Genomic DNA, 15252 nt, shown 5'->3' on the forward strand with positions numbered 1-15252 from the left:
TTATTTTAGAGCACATGCAGCTATGCACCATTGTCACATCAGCCCAAACAATTCAACAAAAACTCCATGGAAACCATGTTTAAAAGTTTCGAAAAAACTAAAAAAATACATGATGTTAAGAGGGTGAGGTTTTATTGCCATAAGAAATTCCAAGTTGAAATGCATTAGAAGATGTGAGCTAGGAAAAAAACCAGATTCAGTAATGAATAGTGATGTTGCTGTTCAGCACTATTCAATGCTAATTTTGTTATTTTCGTAGCTCATATCTTGTAATTGAACTTGGAATTTTGCATATCAATAAAACACCACCCTCTTAACATCATTTTATTCTTAAAGATTTTTTTAAAACTTCAAAACATATTTTCCATGTGGTTCCATTTTCGCATGATATTCTCCCAACAATTTGTGTGTGTGTGTGGGGGGGGGGGGGGGGGTTAGAGCATCTCCAGCCGCGCCCCGAACAGGCCCTCCCCAGGCATTTTAGCCACGCCGGCGCCGAAAAAACGGCCTAGTCACGCCCCCAGGACGCCGAAAAACGCTGGCTCGGGCCTTTTTTCCGCCCGGCGGTCACAGGCCAAACCCGACACACTGGGGGCAGTTGGGGGCTCCGGCGCAAGGGAAAAGCGCGGCTGGCCCACGCCGTCAGGGAAAAAGTTAAGGTTTTCTTCCCCGACTCGCCTCCCACCCCCCGCGCCCTCGGCCGCCAATAGCTATATCCCGGCGCCGCCCGCCGCCTTTCACCACTAGATAGCCATTCCACGCCAGAAAAATAGCAGAGCTTCGCCGCGACAGCCCCTCCAACAGCAGCTGGGCGTTTTTGGCCGCCGTTTCCGGCCGCGGAGGGGCAGTTTAGCGGCGGGGATACGCCCACTGGGCGCAAGGTGTTCGGCAATTTGCCTGCCTCAGCGATGGACTCGGATGACGAGGAAGCGCTCGCCGCACTGCTGGAGGAGGAAGTCGAGGCCGATGTCCAGGAAGAAGAGCATCTCATGGTGCTCGCCGCCCTCACCCAGCTGCTGGCGAGCAATGAAAAGCCGCGGCGAGGTGGCTCGGCGCCGGGGCGGGTGAAAGCAAAGAACCGGCATCGTCTCGAAGGCTAATGCATGCTCTACTCCGACTACTTCGCTGATGCTCCACTTCACGGCGAGAAAACATTTCGGCGCCGTTATCGGATGAGCCGAAAGCTCTTCCTCAGGATTGTGAATTCCATCCGGGAATTCGATAACTACTTCAAGTGCAAGATGGGTTGCACCGGCGCCCTTGGATTCACCTCCATCCAGAAGTGCACGCCAGCGATGAGGATGATTGCATACGGAGCTCCCGGTGATTCACTCGACGACTATGGGCGCATGGCCGAGTCCACCAGCATAGAGTGTTTCTACAAGTTCTGTCGGGCAGTGGTGGCAGTGTTTGGACCGCAATACTTGAGAACACCCAATGCGGAAGACACTGCTCGGATCCTAGCATAGAATGCAGCAAGAGGATTTCCTGGGATGCTTGGAAGCATCGACTGCATGCATTGGAAATGGAAGAATTGCCCATTTGCTTGGCAGGGGATGTACAAAGGCGCCAAAGGCGGTTGCAGTGTGGTACTTGAGGCGGTGGCCACACAGGACCTCTGGATTTGGCACTCTTTCTTTGGTATGCCAGGAACTCAAAATGACATCAACGTGCTACAGTGCTCTCCTATCTTTGCCAAGCTTGTTGAAGGTCATTCTCCTCCGGTGAACTTCAAGATCGATGGGCGGCACTACAACAAGGGGTACTATCTAGCTGATGGCATCTATCCGAGATGGTCGACATTTGTGAAGACGATCTCAAACCCTGTGCCAGGAGGCAAGAACGCCTGGTTTGCGAAGGTTCAGGAGGCTTGCAGGAAGGATGTCGAGCGGGCATTTGGTGTGCTCCAATCTCGATTTGCTGTTTTCCGGTACCCCGCTCAGACATGGTCGAAAGATCAAATGTGGGATATTATGACTTGCTGTGTCATTTTGCACAACATGATCATCGAGAGTGAGCAAGAAGACCCAGTGTTTGACACTGAACCATACTACAGGCAGGGTCCTCTAGCCGAAGTTGATCACCAGCTACCGGCAACCTGGACTGCCTATCTCAGTATGCGTCAGGAGATCCGAGACCCACAAGTGCATCATCAACTGCAGTAAGATCTGATAGAGCATCTATGGAGGCTCAAGGGCGACGCCGGGCGCGGCGTGTGATGAAATATGAGTTTTTATTTGTTGAACTATATAATTTGTATTGAACTATTTGTTGTTGTACTATTTTGTTGAAGTATTTGATATTTCTGTGATGAAATATGTGATAAAAAAATTTATGTGCATAATTGAACGCCGAACAACGGCGAACCACGCCGAATATGGGCCTATTGTCGCCCATATGGGCCCTTTATTCGCCGAAATGAGGCTGAAATGTGGGCCAATATCGGCGCCTGGGGGCGACGACTGGGCGCGAAACCGCCCCCAGCGCCGATTGTATCGTCGGCTCGCCCCCAGGGGGCGATTTTTATGCGTCCTGGGGGGGGGGGCGAACGGCTGGAGATGCTCTTAGTTATTATGAAAACTTACATAAGGAGCCTGTAGGTTCACATAGGTGTAGTTCTCTTCTCCCACAATAGTATGGGATTTTTCGAATTCCCTATGAAGTGGTAACCAAGGGCACATATGATGAATTAGATAATTTGTATTTAGGATCACAGCTGTTTGATCTACCACTAGTGCAAAACCGGGCAATAGCACCGGTTCGTAAGGCCCTTTAGTGCCGGTTTGGTAACCGGCGCTAAAATGTAGGCACTAAAGGCCCCCCCTTTAGTACCGGTTCAACACGAACCGGTGCTAAAGGGAAACCACGTGGCACGAGCCAGCTTCGGGGGCAGGGAGCCCTTTAGTACCGGTTGGTGTCACCAACCGGTATTAAAATGTGGGGGGGGGGTTGGGTTTATGATTTCTTTTTCATTTAATTTTGTGTTTTCCATTTAATTCTTTTTTGTTTGCTGGTATTTTACGATACTACATATTGTACATGTTATGCATATATACAAATAGAATTTCTAGTAGAACCGATCATAATATATATATATATCATCGAATGTCTCACAACCACCATTAATTAATTCACACATATATACACACATGTATATATATATATACAATTTCTCCTAATTGGTGTCTTCGGAGCCAGTGGCATTAGCCTAGCTAATTGGTGCCTTCGGAGCACGATAACAATTGGAAGTGGTTCATGGGGGCGGTAGCGGGTAATAGTATTCTCCTTTGGGATCTATGACCTGGTCGAGCAAAAATCCCGCTATTTCCTCTTGAATTGCTTCTATGTGGTCCTGTGCTAGGAGCTTGTCCCGCACCTCTTTGAACTGTTAAGAAGGAGATCAATATGCATATGTATTAGTTGTGTGACTAGATATCGATAATGGTGTAAAAATTGTGAATAGTGTTCTGACAATCGATATCGTACCCACTCCTGTCTTTGAGATTTGCTCCTTTCGGACGCCATCATGCGAATGTTCTCGCAAACGTAGTATGCACATAGATCATTTCCCGGCGCCTGCCTCAGGGCCTTTACGAGAATGGAATTTTGATCAAATAATAATTAATCAAGCATGATAATTAAAGAGATGGCAGCTAGCTAGTACTACTTAATTACTTACCTTGGGTCTATACCATTTCAGACTTTGTTTCCATGGGCCTGGAGTGACCCTGATGAACTTTGCCCAAGCCCTGTCCGCCGACAAAGAAAATGAATAAATGGGTTATTAAATAGTTGTTATCAGGAAATGATGAACTAATTAAATAGGCCGAGATATAGTTAATAATGATTGAAATTACCTGTTGACTATCCCGTTCATGATGGTGTAGTCACTTGCTTTCTTAAGTAGCGAGTCTAGTACTTCAACTGTTCCTTCATCAACTTTAATGATTAACAAGATCCAGTGATATCTGCATGCACACATGTTTGCATGTCTTAATTAAGCGGGCATATGTAAGCAAAAACATGTAGCTATAGCTAGTAGGGAAAAACAGAATTTGTAGTACAAGACAGTGTGACTCACTGGAAGTTGTAAGGAAGTAGTATATCTTCATTGTATTTGAGTTCCTTGAAGAACTGTAGCATGCTTTCCTCTACACATTTTGCGTGATATGGATCTAATTTCCATGTGTATTCATTAATGGTATTTGGGTCAACGAACCCAATGCCATAGCGTCCACCTTTTTTCATTTCATAAATCTTCATCCTGCATAATACCACAGAAAAGAATATAGTGAGGATAATTACAGGTAATGATTGATCAAAATGATCAGCTAGCTTGAGACTTAAATTACAGAAAGGAATCACTTACAGACAATAGCAACTGACGATAGATTTGTCGAGTGCGTCTTTATTGTATAGCTGAAAAAGTTCTGATGGTAGTAATGCTCCTCGTTGACATTCACCATGAGGGACTCTCGATTGGAAATCTTGGTAATGTCCATGTACCATTGATGCAATTCATACATTCCCGTTGGGAGCTTATTGACCTCCTCTAGCTCGACCAAAGGTTGGCCCTGGGAATATTTTCGTTTTATTTCCTCCTCTCTAGTCGGAGACATGGGCTCGATATCGAGGAGTTGTCCAACAGTGATCCCGATCGATTGAGCCTGCGCAATATGGTCCTCGGTTATTACCACATCGCCCACCCCGGGAACGTTAACGGTTTGCCCACAATAATATTGGGCGCGCCTACTCTCATGTGTTGTTGGCACAACAAGTGGGGGGATTGATTGCGCAGCCTGTTCTCCCAGGTGGGGAACGGTTTTACTGCTCCTTTTGCCAGCTGATTTGCTCGAGCTCGAGCTCACCTCTTTCTGTAGACGTGCTCGATTTAACTTCCTGAGGTGGCGCTCATAGTCTGTGTCAACAGGCTTGGGAGCTGGTGGTTTAGCCATACGAATGAAGTGGTCAATCTTTTCCACAGGCACTTTCTCCCTTGGCGGTGGTGGCGGTTTTGGTGCAAAATGGGCTTCCACCTCGGCCTTCGATATGGCTACGTTTTCCTCCTCGGACTTGTCGTAAGGCCTCTGCGGAAGAGGCGCGAGGCTTGGACCATATTGAAATCGCTTGCCTCCGCCTGTACCTGCAGTACTACCTCGACTTGTACCGCTACGCACCATAGCTGAGGCGGCTCTCTTCCGTGATTGCTGAGGCGGCAAAGACGGCTAACATGGTTGAGTTGGAGGAGGAGGAGTGGCCTGAAGTTGTGCCGGACTTGGAGGAGGAGTGGCCTGAAGCTGTGTCAGACTTGGAGGAGGAGTGGCCTGACGCTTTGCCGGACTTGGAGGAGGAGTGGCCTGAAGCTGTGCCGGACTTGGAGAGGAGTGGCCTGACGTGTTGGTGGACTTGGAGGAGCGGGAGTCTGTGATGGGGAACGTAGCAGAAATTCAAAATTTTCCTACGTGTCACCAAGATCTATCTATGGAGAGACCAGCAACGAGGGGAAGGAGAGTGCATCTACATACCCTTGTAGATCACTAAACGGAAGCGTTCAAGAGAACAGGGTTGAAGGAGTCGTACTCGTCGTGATCCAAATCACCGGAGATCCTACTGCCGAACGGACGGCACCTCCGCGTTCAACACACGTCCAGCCCGGTGATGTCTCCCATGCCTTGATCCAGCAAGGAGAGAGGGAGAGGTTGAGGAAGACTCCATCCAGCAGCAGCACAACGGCGTGGTGGTGGTGGAGGAGCGTGGTGATCCAGGAGGGCTTCGCCAAGCACCGCGAGATATGAGGAGAAAGAGAGGTAGGGCTGCGCCAGGGAGAGGTCAAAAACTCATCTGTTGGCAGCCCCAAGTCCTCAAGTATATATAGGGGAGAGGGAAGGGTGCACCCCACCTAGGGTTCCATCCTAGGGGCGGCGGCCAGCCCCAATTCCATCTAGGGTGCCGTCCAAGTGGAGGGGGAGAGGGAGGCGCACCAGGCATGGGCCCTAAGGCCCATCTGCCCTTAGGGTTTGCCCCCCTCCTCCCCTTAGGCGCCTTGTACCCTTGTGGGGGGGGGGCGCACCAGCCCACCTGGGGCTGGTCCCCTCCCACACTTGGCCCATGCAGCCCTCCGGGACTGGTGGCCCCACTTGGTGGACCACCGGGACCCTCCCGGTGGTCCCGGTACATTACCGATAAAACCCGAAACTTTTCCGGCGACCAAAACAGGACTTCCCATATATAAATCTTTACCTCCGGACCATTCCGGAACTCCTCGTGACATCCGGGATCTCATCCGGGACTCCGAACAACATTCGGTAACCACGTATATCTATTCACTATAACCCTAGCGTCATCGAACCTTAAGTGTGTAGACCCTACGGGTTCGGGAACCATGCAGACATGACCGAGATAACTCTCCGGTCAATAACCAACAGCGGGATCTGGATACCCATGTTGGCTCCCACATGTTCCACGATGATCTCATCGGATGAACCACGATGTCAAGGACTTAATCAATCCCGTATACAATTCCCTTTGTCTAGCGGTACGATACTTGCCCGAGATTCGATCGTCGGTATCCCGATACCTTGTTCAATCTCGTTACCGGCAAGTCTCTTTACTCGTTCCGTAACACATCATCCCGTGATCAACTCCTTGATCACATTGTGCACATTATGATGATGTCCTACCGAGTGGGCCCAGAGATACCTCTCCGTCACACGGAGTGACAAATCCCAGTCTCGATTCGTGCCAACCCAACAGACACTTTCGGAGATACCCGTAGTGCACCTTTATAGCCACCCAGTTACGTTGTGACGTTTGGCACACCCAAAGTATTCCTACGGTATCCGGGAGTTGCACAATCTCATGGTCTAAGGAAATGATAGTTGACATTAGAAAAGCTTTAGCATGCGAACTACACGATCTTGTGCTATGCTTAGGATTGGGTCTTGTCCATCACATCATTCTTCTAATGATGTGATCCCGTTATCAATGACATCCAATGTCCATGGTCAGGAAACCGTAACCATCTATTGATCAACGAGCTAGTCAACTAGAGGCTTACTAGGGACATGGTGTTGTCTATGTATCCACACATGTATCTTAGTTTCCTATCAATACAATTCTAGCATGGATAATAAACGATTATCATGAACAAGGAAATATAATAATAACTAATTTATTATTGCCTCTAGGGCATATTTCCAACAGTCTCCCACTTGCACTAGAGTCAATAATCCAGTTCACATCGCTATGTGATTAACACTCAAGGTCACATCCCCATGTGACTAACACCCAAAGAGTTTACTAGAGTCCATAATCTAGTTCACATTACCATGTGATTAACACTCGATGAGTTCTGTGTTTGATCATGTTATGCTTGTGAGAGATGTTATAGTCAACGGGTCTGAATCTTTCAGATCCGTGTGTGCTTTACAAATCTCTATGTCATCTCCCAGATGCAGCTACCACGTTCTATTTGGAGCTATTCCAAATAACTGTTCCACTATACGAATCCAGTTTACTACTCAGAATAATCTGGATTAGTGTCAAAGTTTGCATCGGTGTAACCCTTTACGACGAACTCTTTTACCACCTCCATAATCGAGAAAATTCCTTAGTCCACTAGTTACTAAGGATAACTTTGACCGCTGTCTTGTGATCCATTCTTGGATCAGTCTTGTACCCCTTGACTGACTCATGGCAAGGCACACTTCAGGTGCGGTACACAGCATAGCATACTGTAGAGCCTACGTCTAAAGCATAGGGGACGACCTTCCTCCTTTCTCTCTATTCTGCCGCGGTCAGGTTTCGAGTCTTACTCAATGTTCACACCTTATAACACAGCCAAGAACTCCTTCTTTGCCGATCCATTTTGAACTCCTTCAAAATCTTGTCACGGTATGTATTCATTTGAAAGTACTATTAAGCATTTTTGATCTATCCTTATAGATCTTAATGCTCAATACTCAAGTAGCCTAATCCAGGTTTTCCATTGAAACACACTTTTCAAATAACTCTGCATGCTTTCCAGAAATTCTACATCATTTCCGATCAACAATATGTTAACAACATATACTCATCGGAAATTCTATAGTGGTCCCACTCACTTCTTTGGAAATACAAGTTTCTCATAAACTTTGTATAAACCCAAAATCTTTGATCATCATCAAAGCGTATATTCCAACTCCGAAATGCTTACTCCAGTCCTTAGAAGGATTGCTAGAGCTTTGCATACTTGTTAGCATCTTTCAGGATTGTTAAAACCTTCTGGTTGTATCACATACAACCTTACCTCAAGAAAATCGTGAGGAAACAATGGTTTTTGACATCCTATCTGCAAGATTTCATAAATAATGCAGTGACTGCTAATATAATTCCAACAGACTCTTAGCATCGGTACGAGTGAGAAAGTCTCACCGTAGTCAACTCCTTGAACTTGTCGGAAAACATCTTAACGACAAGTCGAGCTTTCTTAATGGTGATACATACCATCATTGTCCGTCTTCCTTTTAAATATCCATATGTACATAACAGCCTTATGACCATCAAGTAGTTCTTCCAAAGTCTACACTCTGTTTTCATATATGGATCCTCTCTCGGATTATATGGCCTCGAGCCATTTTGGAATCCAGGTCCACCATCTCTTCTCCATAGCTCGTAGGTTCATTGTTGTCTAGCAACATGACTTCCAAGACAGGATTACGTACCACTCTGAAGTAGTACGCATCCTTGTCATCCACTTCAATTGGTGTAGGTGCCACAGGAACAAATCTTTGTGCCCTGCTATACACTAGTTGAAGTGACGGTTCAAGAACCTCATCAAGTCTCCACCATCCTCCCACTCAATTCTTTCGAGAGAAACTTTTCCTCGAGAAAGGACCCGATTCTAGAAACAATCCCTATTGCTTTCGGATCTGAATTAGGAGGTATACCCAACTGTTTTGGGTGTCCTATGAAGATGCATTTATCCGCTTTGGGTTTGAGCTTATCAGCCTGAAACTTTTCACATAAGCGTCGCAGCCCCAAACTTTTAAGAAACAACAGCTTAGGTTTCTCTAAACCATAGTTCATACGGTGTCGTCTCATCGGAATTACGTGGTGCCCTATTAAAGTGAGTGCGGTTGTCTCTAATGCCTAACCCATGAACGATAGTGGTAATTCGATAAGAGACATCATGGTACGCACCATATCCAATAGGGTGCAACTATGATGTTCGGACACATCATCACACTATGGTGTTCCAGGCGGTATTAGTTGTGAAACAATTTCCACAATGTCTTAATTCTGTGCCAAACTCGTAATTCAGATATGAATCTCTATGATCATATCATAGACATTTTATCCTCTTGTCACGACGATCTTCAACTTCACTCTGAAATTACTTGAACCTTTCAATAATTTCAGACTCATGATCCATCAAGTAAATATACTTTAGCATCTACTCAAATCATCTGTGAAGTAAGAACATAACGATATCCACTACATGCCTCAGCACTCATTGGACTGCACACATCAAAATGTATTACTTCCAACGAGTTGCTTTCTTGTTCCATCTTACTGAAAACGAGGCTTTTCAGTCATCTTGCCCATGTGGTATGATTTGCATGTCTCAAGTGATTCAAAATCAAGTGAGTCCAAACGATCCATCTGTATAGAGTTTCTTCATGCATATATACCAACAAACATGGTTCGCATGTCTCAATCCTTTCAAAAATGAGTGAGTCCAAAGATCCATCAACATGGAGCTTCTTCATACGTTTTATACCAATATGACTCAAATTGCAGTGCCACATTTGTGTGGTACTATCATTACTATCTTATACCTTTGGCATGAAAATGTGTATCACTAGGATCGGGATGGTATTATTCAAATAAACAGAGTAACCATTATTCTCCTTAAATGAATAACCGTATCGCGATAGACATAATCCAATCATGTCTATGCTCAACGCAAACACCAAATAACAATTATTTAGGTTTTAATACCAATCTCGGTGGTAGAGGGAGCGTACGATATTTGATCAACCTTGGAAATACTTCCAACACATATCGTCATCTCACCTTTTAGCTAGTCTCCGTTTATTCCGTAGCCTTTTGTTTCGAGTTACTAACACTTAGCAACCGAACCGGTCTCTAATACCCTGGTGCTACTAGGAGTACTAGTAAAGTACACATTATAATGCATATCCAATATACTTCTGTCGACCTTGCCAGCCTTCTCATCTACCAAGTATCTAGGGTGGTTCTGCTTCAGTGACTGTTCCCCTTATTACAGAAGCACTTAGTCTCGGGCTTAGGTTCAACTTTGGGTTTCTTCACTAGAACAACAACTGATTTGTTGTTCCATGAAGTATCCCTTTCTTGCCCTTGCCCTTCTTGAAACTAGTGGTTTTACTAACCATCAACGATTGATGCTCCCTTTTGATTTCTACTTTCGCGGTGTCGCGAATAGCTCAAGGATCATATCTATCCCTGATATGTTATAGTTCATCACGAAGCTCTAGTAGCTTGGTGGCAGTGACTTTGGAGAACCATCACTATCTCATCTGGAAGATCAACTCCCACTCGATTCAAGCGATTGGTGTACTCAGAAAATCTGAGCACAAGCTCAAGATTGAGCTTTTCTCCCTTATTATGCAGGCTAAGAAAATCGTCGGAGGTCTTATACGTCTTGACATGGGCACGAGCCTGAAATCCCAATTTCAGTCCTTGGAACATCTCATATGTTCTGCGATGTTTCAAAAACGTCTTTGATGCCTCAATTCTAAACCATTTAGCATTACGCACTGAACTATCATGTAGTCATCAAAACGTGTATGTCAGATGTTTGCAACATCCACAGACGACGTTCGAGGTTCAGCACACTGAGCGGTGCATTAAGGACATAAGCCTTCTACTGTCTGCATAATTGCTACTATCAACTTTCAACTAATTTTTCTCTAGGAACATATCTAAACAGTAGAACTGAAGCGCGAGCTACGAAATAATTTGCGAAGACCTTTTGACTATGTTCAGGATAATTAAGTTCATCTTATGAACTCCCACTCAGATAGACATCCCTCTAGTCATCTAAGTGATACATGATCCGAATCAACTAGGCCGTGTCCGATCATCACGTGAGACGGACTAGTCATCATCAGTGAACATCTCATGTTGATCGCATCTTCTATACGACTCATGTTCGACCTTTCGGTCCTCCGTGTTCCGAGGCCATGTCTATACATGCTAGGCTCGTCAAGTTAACCTAAGTGTTTCGCATGTGTTCCGACGCCATGTCTGTACATGCTAGGCTCGTCAACACCCGTTGTATTCGAACGTAAAAATCTATCACACCCGATCATCACGTGGTGCTTCGAAACGACAACTTTCGCAACGGTGCACAGTTTGGGGGAACACTTTCTTGAAATTTTAATGAGGGATCATCTTATTTACTACCGTCGTTCTAAGCAAATAAGATGTATAAACATGATAAACATCACATGCAATCAAATAGTGACATGATATGGCCAATATCATATTGCTCCTTTTGATCTCCATCTTCGGGGCTCCATGATCATCATCGTCACCGGCATGACACCATGATCTCCATCATCATGATCTCCATCATTGTGTCTCCATGAAGTTGTCTCGCCAACTTATTACTTCTACTACTATGGCTACCGGTTAGCAATAAAGTAAAGTAATTACATGGCGTTGTTCAATGACACGTAGGTCATACAATAAATAAAGACAACTCCTATGGCTCCTGCCGGTTGTCATACTCATCGACATGCAAGTCGTGATTCCTATTACAAGAACATGATCAATCTCATACATCACATATCATTCATCACATTCTTCTTGGCCATATCACATCACATAGCATACCCTGCAAAAACAAGTTAGACGTCCTCTAATTGTTGTTTGCATGTTTTATGTGGCTGCTATGGGTTTCTAGCAAGAACGTTTCTTACCTACGCAAAAACCACAACGTGATATGCCAATTGCTATTTACCCTTCATAAGGACCCTTTTCATCGAATCTGATCCGACTAAAGTGGGAGATACTGACACCCGCTAGCCACCTTACGCAACTAGTGCATGTCAGTCGGTGGAATCAGTCTCACGTAAGAGTACGTGTAAGGTCGGTCCGGGCCGCTTCATCCCACGATGCCGCCGAATCAAGATAAGACTAGTAACGGCAAGTAAATTGACAAAATCAACGCCCACAACTGCTTTGTGTTCTACTCGTGCATAGAATCTACGCAATAGACCTAGCTCATGATGCCACTGATGGAGAACGTAGCAGAAATTCAAAATTTTCCTACGTGTCACCAATATCTATCTATGGAGAGACCAGCAACGAGGGGAAGGAGAGTGCATCTACATACCTTTGTAGATCGCTAAACGGAAGCGTTCAAGAGAACGGGGTTGAAGGAGTCGTACTTGTCGTGATCCAAATCACCGGAGATCCTAGTGCCGAACGGACGGCACCTCCGCGTTCAACACACGTACAGCCCGGTGACGTCTCCCATGCCTTGATCCAGCAAGGAGAGAGGGAGAGGTTGAGGAAGACTCCATCCAGCAGCAACACAACGGCGTGGTGGTGGTGGAGGAGGAGCGTGGTGATCCAGAAGGGCTTCGCCAAGCACCGCGAGATATGAGCAGAAAGAGAGGTAGGGCTGCGCCAGGGAGAGGTCAAAAACTCATCTGTTGGCAGCCCCAAGTCCTCAAGTATATATAGGGGAGAGGGAGGGGTGCGCCCCACCTAGGGTTCCACCCTAGGGGCGGCGGCCAGCCCCAATCCCATATAGGGTGGCGGCCAAGTGGAGGGGGAGAGGGAGGCGCACCAGGCATGGGCCCTAAGGCCCATCTGCCCTTAGGGTTTGCCCCCCTCCTCCCCTTAGGCGCCTTGGGCCCTTGTGGGGGGGGGGGGCGTACCAGCCCACCTGGGGCTGGTCCCCTCCCACACTTGGCCCATGCAGCCCTCCGGGGCTTGTGGCCCCACTTGGTGGACCCCCGGGACCCTCCCGGTGGTCCCGGTACGTTACCGATAAAACCCGAAACTTTTCCGGTGACCAAAACAGGACTTCCCATATATAAATCTTTACCTCCAGACCATTCCGGAACTCCTCGTGACGTCCGGGATCTCATCCGGGACTCCGAACAACATTCGGTAACCACGTATATCTATTCCCTATAACCCTAGCGTCATCGAACCTTAAGTGTGTAGACCCTACGGGTTCGGGAACCATGCAGACATGACCGAGATAACTCTCCGGTCAATAACCAATAGCGGGATCTGGATACCCATGTTGGCTCCCACATGTTCCACGATGATCTCATCGGATGAACCACGATGTCAAGGACTTAATCAATCCCGTATACAATTCCCTTTGTCTAGCGGTACGATACTTGCCCGAGATTCGATCGTCGGTATCCCGATACCTTGTTCAATCTCGTTATCGGCAAGTCTCTTTACTCGTTCCGTAACACATCATCCCGTGATCAACTCCTTGATCACATTGTGCACATTATGATGATGTCCTACCGAGTGGGCCCAGATATACCTCTCCGTCACACGGAGTGACAAATCCCAGTCTCGATTCGTGCCAACCCAACAGCACTTTCGGAGATACCCGTAGTGCACCTTTATAGCCACCCAGTTACGTTGTGACGTTTGGCACACCCAAAGTATTCCTACGGTATCCGGGAGTTGCACAATCTCATGGTCTAAGGAAATGATAGTTGACATTAGAAAAGCTTTAGCATGCGAACTACACGATCTTGTGCTATGCTTAGGATTGGGTCTTGTCCATCACATCATTCTTCTAATGATGTGATCCCGTTATCAATGACATCCAATGTCCATGGTCAGGAAACCGTAACCATCTATTGATCAACGAGCTAGTCAACTAGAGGCTTACTAGGGACATGGTGTTGTCTATGTATCCACACATGTATCTGAGTTTCCTATCAATACAATTCTAGCATGGATAATAAACGATTATCATGAACAAGGAAATATAATAATAACTAATTTATTATTGCCTCTAGGGCATATTTCCAACAGTCTGCTGACTCGGTGGCGGACTGCGACGAGGAGTCGGATGACGCGGTGTCGGTGGCCTTCGAAAGATGATGCAATCCTTTCTCCATAGGATGATACGATGGTTGGCCTCTCCTAGTGTGTGCTCATCGTCACCTCCAGGAATGTCAAGCTCTAGCCCCGAATATTGGTCGACCACCTCATCAACCAAGACACGAGCATAGCCCGCTAGAATCGGGTTGCAATGGAAGGTTGCCTCGGGGGGATTTGTAAAAGCAAGGGCGTCCGCCACCTTCATGGATATGTTCTTCATTTTGAAGTGTAGCTCGCAGTTAGTGTTCTCCATGATGTCATCCACTGGGTAGCTATCCAGCAATGCATCGCCCGGGGCGGAACCCACGCTGGGCATGGATGGGACGGTGCTATCCATTGGTGGATCATCCGCTAGCTGCTGAGACCCCCTTTGCTGGCTAAGTGAGTCGATCTGCTCCTGCTGCCGCTGGAATTTGATTGCCAAGTCCGCGTGCGCTGATTCTAGGCCTTGAAGGCGTTCATAGTCTAGCTTCCTCTGCTCCTCCTCCATCTTCCTCTTCTTCTCCTCTACAATCTTCTTTCTCGCACGGGTTCTGTAGTCGGTGTTCCAGTCCAAAAACCCCTCATACCACGGAATAGCGCCCATGCCTCGTGTTCTTCCCGGGTGTTCAGGATTTCCCAGGGCACGCGTAAGCTCATCGTTCTCTCTGTTGGGCTCGAACAACCCGGATCGAGCCTCTTCTATTGCAACAAGTAGCTTATCTTCGGCTCCGTCCAGACATGCCTTGTTGGAAACTTTGCCTGTCTTCGGGTCCAACTCCCCCCCATGCGCATAGAACCAAGTCCTGCACCTGGGGGGCCAGCGCAATGTTTCTGGAGTGACACCTGCATCCAGCATCTCTTGCTCAGACTTATCCCACTTAGGCAATCCCACCGCATAGCCACCTGGCCCCAGCTTATGGAACTTATCCTTTTTTGCGGCATTGGCCTTGTTTATTCTCAACCGTTCCTTAGATAATTCTGAATCCTTGAATTTCACGAAATCGTCCCAATGAGCACTTTGGTTCTCTAGTGTTCCCTCGAATACTGGAGTATTCCTTCCTTCGTTGACGTACTTGGCCCATTCACGAATCTTTTGGTTCTTGAATGCAACCGCCATCTTCCTAAGAGCAGCGTCCTTGACTTTCTCCACATCTG

The 15252-nt window shown here is 46.7% G+C and overlaps 1 pseudogene; it reads right to left on the reverse strand.

The window, feature by feature from the left end:
* Positions 1 to 434: 434 nt before the first annotated feature.
* Positions 435 to 1276, reverse strand: LOC147992229 (uncharacterized; annotated as a pseudogene).
* Between the last annotated feature and the right edge of the window lie 13976 nt (positions 1277 to 15252).

Source organism: Triticum urartu, chromosome 1A, assembly GCF_056163025.1.
Source record: "Triticum urartu cultivar PI428250 chromosome 1A, HENAU_Tu73, whole genome shotgun sequence".
NCBI classification, from domain to species: domain Eukaryota; kingdom Viridiplantae; phylum Streptophyta; class Magnoliopsida; order Poales; family Poaceae; genus Triticum; species Triticum urartu.